The 7,329-nt window shown below is 44.8% G+C and overlaps 1 protein-coding gene across 4 annotated transcripts in view; it reads left to right on the top strand.

Annotated features, from left to right (window-relative positions):
• Positions 1–265: 265 nt before the first annotated feature.
• Positions 266–7,329, top strand: part of DSE (dermatan sulfate epimerase) — a 73,833-nt gene continuing 66,769 nt past the window's right edge. Inside the window, exon 1 of one of the 4 annotated variants that reach the window (XM_069599154.1) lies at positions 266–767. The gene's annotated coding sequence lies outside the window, so the exon portion shown is untranslated. Of the gene's footprint in view, positions 1,182–7,329 lie in introns of all 4 variants that reach the window. The other 3 variants (XM_069599158.1, XM_069599157.1, XM_069599155.1) reach the window with 3 other exon arrangements.

Raw genomic sequence — 7,329 nt, 5'->3', positions numbered from 1 at the left:
AGCGAGAACTGCTTCTAAATAGATGATTTCCTCCCTTCTCTCTGAAGAGAGTAAAAACCGAATCGGGGAGAAACGGAGGAGTAACAATTTTGGAAAAGGCGCGGGGAGGGGGGAAGGGTCTCCGGTGGTAAAGTTCTCTCCACGTTTTCCTCTCCCGGAGCTGTTTAGAAGCATCCATCAGCTCCTCCCCTCAGGCCTCCTAAAGTACCCTGCGGTTGGGGCGATTCTGGAGTCGAACCCAAAGCGTGTGGGGTCATTAGAAACTAGAGCAAGTTGAAGCCAAAGAGGCCTGGCAGGGTAGGGGTGCGTGGATTCGGGCCCGAGTGGAGGCGAAGGCCGACAGCCGCGAGTCCTCGGAGAGGAGGAGGGCGAGAAAGCTGGGCGGGCTGGAGGTCGGGGTCCCGCAGCGGGAAGGGGTCCCCGTTCCCCCCTCCCATCCTCGCCGCCCGGGGCTCTGGTGACGTTGCGGTTTCCTCCTCCCTCCAGCGAGCCTCAGCGCCCGCCGCGTCCCGCCCTCCTCCCCTTTCGCCCACACCCACCCGCCCGCGCCGGCCCGGCTAGCAGTAGCGCCGCCCGAGGCTGCAGCGGCGCATCCTGTGGCGCGGCGCCCACCCGCACCCATGGCGCGGCTGGCGCGCTGAGGGTTCGGCTCCGAGGGCGCCGGGGGCCCGGGCGCCTTGCAGAGAAGGGGGCCGGGAAGGGGTTCCGGAGCCTGGGCCCAAGCTGGAGAGGCGACGCCCGAGAGGACGAAACCGCGGCGGGGAGCGGTAAGCGGAGGGGCGCGCGAGTGGTGGGCAGCGGCGCGCGGCGGACGTCGCTCTGGACCCCGCGCCGCACGTCGCTCTGGACCCCGCGCCGCGCAGCTTTCTTCCGGAGTCTCGGGCGGGTCGTTGGCCGGGAGCCGGCGGGAGGCAAGCGGACAGCCACGTCCCCCGCCGGGCGCCGAGCGCCGCGACCTGCGCGCCCGAGCCCAGCTCTGCTGGGGGGCGCGCGAGGCGTGAAGCTGGAGCCATGAGTTTCCCCGGCGGCGGGGCAGCTTTGAGTCCCTTTCCAACCCTTGGGCACCCAGCGCAGAGCTGGGCGCACGGTAAGAACTCGGAGATCACTTTTCGGTGCGTCGGGTTCGGCCGGCCCAGCTGCGATTTCCCGGACTGCCGGAGGCTCCGGCTTCCCTCTGCCTGGTAGGTTGGCACAGTTTCGCGCCCTCCTTTCCCTCCGTCTCCCTGTTAATTGGGGGGGTGGTGGTCGGGTGTGCCGGTCCTGGTGCTGGCAGCCCGCCTCTGCGACTGTGGGAGCCAGGCAAGCACGTCCCGAGCCTCCCTAGACGCCGGATTCCGAAGCCGCCCGGCTCCACCGACACTTGGGGAAATTGTTGGTAAACCTCACTCCCAGGCAGTCCCTGGTGGTGGGGAGGGGGGTGGGGCGTGCTTGACTCACAGGCTGGGAAGCTCTGTGAGCAACGCCACATGGGCTCTGGATCTGTCGCGGATGGAATCTAAGCTAAGTTTGTGACCTCAGAATTTTCTCATTTTCATCGCTTGTCTGAGGCATCAACCTCTGCTCAGGCTGGCGGGCACTGAAGGCTGAAACCGAATCCATTGCTTAGAAGTAGGAGGTGAACCTCACTTACTTGGAATTCCTTAGATCAGGAAATGACACTTTTAGTTTCTAGGGATCTCCATGTTATAAGGTTCTTTTAAACATTTTTTCATTAGTCATGCTTTAGAGAGTCATGGTTTAGTTGACATTAAATTTGAGAACGGACGTTCTCACTGAGAAATAGTTTCAAAACAGTTTTCCCCCCAGTATTTTATTTTTCACATAATAGACCTTAACCTTTCAGGAATTTCCTTTTCTTCAGGTTTTTTTTTTTTTTAATTTTGCAATAAATGATAATCTGTATGAAATGAAATAGGATATGCAATATTTTATCAAATTTTCTGACTACTTCTAAAATGAGATCCCCAAATTGTTTGCAGGATTCATGGAAGAAATAAAATATAGGATTATCTGAGTATTTGTGTATCATGTACTACAAGGTTACCATACAGATATGTGTCCTTTTGTAAAGTGTTCAGGTAAGATGTGTTCTATAAAAATAGAGAAAAGAAAATGTGGACAGAAGGGAAATTTGCAACAGAAAACAGTATAGACCCCTTGTCACTGAAGGAATTATCAGCACCTTCCTGGGCCTGCTGGGTGGAATGATTTTAAAGTTCCTCTCTCTGAGGTTTGGGGCCTGGTTATGGGAAAGACTGTGTAAGAAGTTAGCTAGGTTTGCCACATGAAGTCAGGACCATCATAATACCTAACATTTGTGTGTCTGTCTACTTTAGGATTTATAAAGTTAGTCCACAAATTAGCTAATAACATGTTTTCAGTGAGCTTTGTTGATCTGTCCAATATCCCACAGTGCTCCCTTGAGGGGATCTGATGGTCATCCAGAAGGAAAGGTTCTTCACTGAGGTTGTACTGCCCTTCCCAAGACCTCATTATAAAGGTTTCTTTTAATCTCTGAAAAAGTATTTTAAGATCATAGATGAAAATACATTCTGCAATTAAGCAGTAAGATATTTGTTTATACATTTCTTAACATTTGTAGTTGAATATTTTGATATTTATTTCTACTTGCCTTGGATGACACTCTGTCCCATGAAAGAAATTACATGATTTCCACTCAATATTACAGTTTCAACAAATGATTGGAAAGGAATAAAGGAAGATACAGCATTTAGATTGGGGTTTTACTGTATCAATAATGTTTGTTTCCCGAAGGGGTAAAGAAACTAGTAAAAGATTAGCATTTTGTAGTTGCAGTGTGTATTAAATATTACTTGCATGCATGCTAAATCGCTTCAGTCATACCCAACTCTTTGCAACCACATGGACTGTATTCCTCCAGGCTCCTCTGTCCATGGAGTTCTCTAGGCAAGAATCCTGGAGTAGATGGCCATGCCCTCCTCCAGGGATCTTCCCCACCCAGGGACTGAACCCGTGTCTCTCATGATTTCTGCATTGGTGGGGGTTCTTTACCATTAGCGCCATGTGAAAAGGCCCAATATCATTAGCATGTTTGAGTCCTAAATATAGTACATGTTCTTATCCTTTTTTCACCTTCTTCCCCCATAAATTAAAAAAAAAGAAATAACTTTTTTTTATGCTAGAATATGTTTGTGGTAGGCCTTTGAGGAGATCAAGACCCTCTTGTAGAGGGAAGGTCATCATTGTAGTGGATACTTTTATTCCGTTTGCTGAGAAGCGCTGGATCTTTACTATTATGAAGGAGTGGGTAAGGTGGAGATGCCATGTCCAGCAATCCTTCTGAAAGAATGGCTCCAAGTAGAGGACAGGACAGTTCTTTTGACTATATTATAAAACGCCTTAGGATTTTCTCATCTTGGAATTACATTATCTTCACGCATGGTAATCAGGTGGCCCTAGTGGTAAAGAACCTGCCTGCCATTGCAGGAGACGTGAGAGACACGCGTTCAGTCCCTAGGTAGGGAAGATTCCCTGGAAGAGGGCCTGTCAGTCTACTCCAGTGTTCTTGCCTGGAGAATCCCATGGACAGAGGAGCCTGGTGGGCTACAGTCCATGGGATCACAGAGTCAGATGTGACTGAAGTGACTTAGCACGTATGCTTGTTGATTTGTAGAAAAAAAACTTGTTGGGGGTCACCAAATTAGCAGTGGATATTTGGATGACACAGTGTAATCTAAACCAAGAGTCAGTGCCTGACATGGGAATTAGGCAAGTGTATAAGTTCAGAGTACCAAAATGAAATTACTTCCCAGTGAAATTCATCTGATGAATTAAGGGCAGATTGGAAGTAGAGTTTAAAGTCCTAGATTTCAGTGGCACTGATCCATGCTTCTATTTGATGATGGCAGTAATTAGAAATGGATGAATTTCAAAAAGTCTGACTGATCCTAATGCCCAACTCTCGCAGGAAATTATATATTTTAAAAGTGAAACCTTGCATTAAGTGGATAATATTTTTAATTGAAGTAATTTTTCTTTAAAGAAAATCTTTCTATATATTTTAGTAAATCAATGTAGTCCCAGGTTCTTACCCGTCTAACTTTAGTGTTTCACAGCTCCTACTTGGACGTAGAAGAGTGGTTTGATTAGGGGGTGGTGGAGAGATATTACAGGTAAGAATCATACTAGAAAAAAAGGTAGTGTTGTGGACAGGATAAAAAGGAGACATTAGGGTTAATAAATTCTTGCTTATGAATTCCTGTGCATTAGACAATGGAAGGAAAACAAGAGTCCCTGGTAGATCATACAGCTATGTGAATGCTTCTATTTAAAACTGCCTAGGGCTTCCCCATGGCTCAGCAGTAAAAAACCTTCCTGCAATGCAAGAGACACAGGAAGGGTGGGTTTGATCCCTGGGTGGGGAAGATCCCTTGGAGGGAGAAATGGCTACCCATCCAGTATTCTTGCCTGGAGAATCCCATGGACAGAGGAGCCTGGTAGGCTACAGTCCATGGCGGGGCAGAGTCAGAAGTGACTGAGCGTGAGCATGAGAAAGTAATTCAATATTTTTTCAAATAATTCTAATATTTTCATTTTTTAGCCTTGTGGAAATGAAGAGTGAGATAGAGTAGATGTCTTATCCTTAGTTTAGGGCTGTAGAAATGGAAATACCATGAAAAGAAGAGACTTGTCTGTCATTTACAAGTAATTAGTGGCCTATTTTACATATGAGATTAACCTAAATGGCGTATTTTATTCTACTTTTCTCCTTTATGATTCCATATCCATGTTATTAAAGACTCTTACATTTCATTTTCTTACAGATCTAATTTATTATCCCATTTACTACTCATTACTGTCCATGAAATGTCAGCTCCCTGGAATGCTCGCTTATGTGTTTTCCAGGCTTCTGTAAACTGGCTGTTTTGGGGCCCTCTTCCCACAGCACCCTCCTCACTCTGCTTATCTCTTACCATCCTCATCAGGGTTCCATCCTGGGGCCTCTTCTGATTCCCACAGAGCCCTGTGCTCATTGCTCAGCTCTCATTTGCTGGCTTCAAGTTTTTGGGTGTTTTACCAGTTGTGTTGCTGCCGTCTGCATGTCTCAGCAAGCTCCAGCCTATCAAGGGTATGGATTTCAGATCCTCTGTCAGATGCCCAGAAGAGTATAAACCTGCAGGAGGCAGAGTGTTTAGAGAGTCTGTTAAATACCACAGAAAAGAAAAGGGAATGATTTTACTTTGGGAAAAGAAGAAATGATGGTTGAGACCATCTGTGTTGTTTGTTTTTTTTTTAATTTTTTAAAATTAATTTGTTTGGAGTACAATTGCTTTTTTTAAAAGTAATTTTTATTGGAGAATGATTGCTTTCCCACCCCTACCCCACCCCACCCCACCCCGTCATGCTACACTGCATGTGGGATCTTAGTTCCCAGACCAGGGATGGAACCTGCACCCCTTGGCTTTGGAAGCGTGGTGTCGTAACCACTGGACCACCAGGCAAGTTCCATCTGTTTATTTCTTGAATGGAGTTCTGTCCTTAATTCCAGATAACACTATGAATTTTAATGTGCTTTAACATTACCACTGGATTTCCTTCTATTTGTTCCAACTCCCTTGGGGTAGTCCATAAACATGATCTTGGTAAGTGTTGTCATCAAATGTTAGTAAACAATTTCTGAAAGAACAGAATTTGCCTCTTTAGTAATATGTAGAAGCTGTAAACGTCCTGGTAATAGCATGATTTGTTTGGGCACTTTATATTTGAGAATAGTTATAACCATTAGGTAAGTGTAGTCCTGTTTTTAAAAATATAACAAAACACATGTGTGTAGTTAACTCTCAGTTATGGGCATGTCATGTATCCATTGTAGACTGCACCCATCTGCTTTGCTCTAGACAGAGAGAATTTGCAACTCAGTGTATGTATGTGTCCACATGCGAAAGATATTTTTGGTATTATTTATGGAATTAACAGGGCCTCTCTACTTAATTAGTGGAAAATATTAGGATTATCATAGTAAAATTCCCTGTGTGTTTATTGTACATGATCATTCAGTAGAAATTGAGTAGGTCCACAGTCATTTAAAAAGCTGTCATTTAAATCTTTCCATTTGAAATATTCATTTCATATACAGATGCCATAGGGTTGTAAATTTGTTGATTAAATTAAGGTTTTTGCATTTTTTCTCATGTGTAACAAACTTAGCTACTAAGCAAAAGGGATTTAATGTGTGCAGATGTTATACCACAACAAAGCTGAGTCAGCATTTCATAACTCTTAAAAAGAATTTGTAAAGGAAATGGGCTCACCAAGCTGTGGGTCTATAATATTTTTATTGATAAAAGTACACAGGCAATGTACTGGCTTTACTGTTGGAGTCTAATGACTATTGTGAGAAAAATGGGGATATTTGTTAGCAATTCTTGAAGTGGGAGTTAACAGCATTAGTGTAAAATGTAGTGATCAGCAGATTGCGGTGTGAACCTAGTAGAGATTACTAATTTTAGAAAATAGACTGGGAGCACGGTTGGTGAACCAGGGGTTGCCAGTGATGTCCTCGATGAAGCGACAGTCCTCCCCAGCAGAAAGATCAAATGGAGCATGGTAATTGGCTGAGGGCCATGGGCCTCTTGAACAAGTCTGTTCTGTTCCGGAAACCAAAAGCGCCCTTCCTTATCTTTGCATACATTTTACTGTCAAATCCTCTTCTTCAGACTGTGACAGCACAGTCCCTCTACTTCTTAGGGATTGGAAATCCATGCTGAAGTCACTTTCATTAGAATTTGATCATCTGCATTTGTATGAAATGGATGTAGGGATCTTTGGCAGACTGGGCGGGGGGAATTGTCATCCCTCTAAAATACCCATTATGAAAAAAAAACAGGACAGTATGCAAAGGAAACAGAGGTAGCAGGAAAAAAGGAGCAGAGAAGCGCTGTGAATAATGCTCATTTATTTCGAATAAACATATTTTAAAAAGTGAAGAAAAAGAAATAAAAGGCTACAGATTGACACCTTCATTTAGAGTAGTTCTGTACCTTGGAGTATTGAAAGGGTTATTGCATTTCTAAAGTAAGCTTACATCCAGAAACTCGCGTCAGTGACAAAGGAACTCAAGAATTGCATGATAAAAATCACCAAGTAGTTTAAAAATGTTTCATGCCAGGGTGCACTCAACACCCTGACACCGGGTAGAGTGGTAGTGAAGACTGTCAGGCTGCGGGATAACACTGCTTACCTTCTTTACAGTTCTGACTGTCAGCTTTTCTTCTTGACACAGCGCTATTTTTGTTGTCTTGACTATATCTGAAGACAGACTCTAAGTAAAGGATTTCTGGAATTCCG

This window comes from Ovis canadensis, chromosome 8, assembly GCF_042477335.2.
Source record: "Ovis canadensis isolate MfBH-ARS-UI-01 breed Bighorn chromosome 8, ARS-UI_OviCan_v2, whole genome shotgun sequence".
Lineage (NCBI taxonomy): Eukaryota > Metazoa > Chordata > Mammalia > Artiodactyla > Bovidae > Ovis > Ovis canadensis.
The sequence above is the reverse complement of the archived record's forward strand: the minus strand, read 5'-3'. Positions and strand labels throughout refer to the sequence as shown.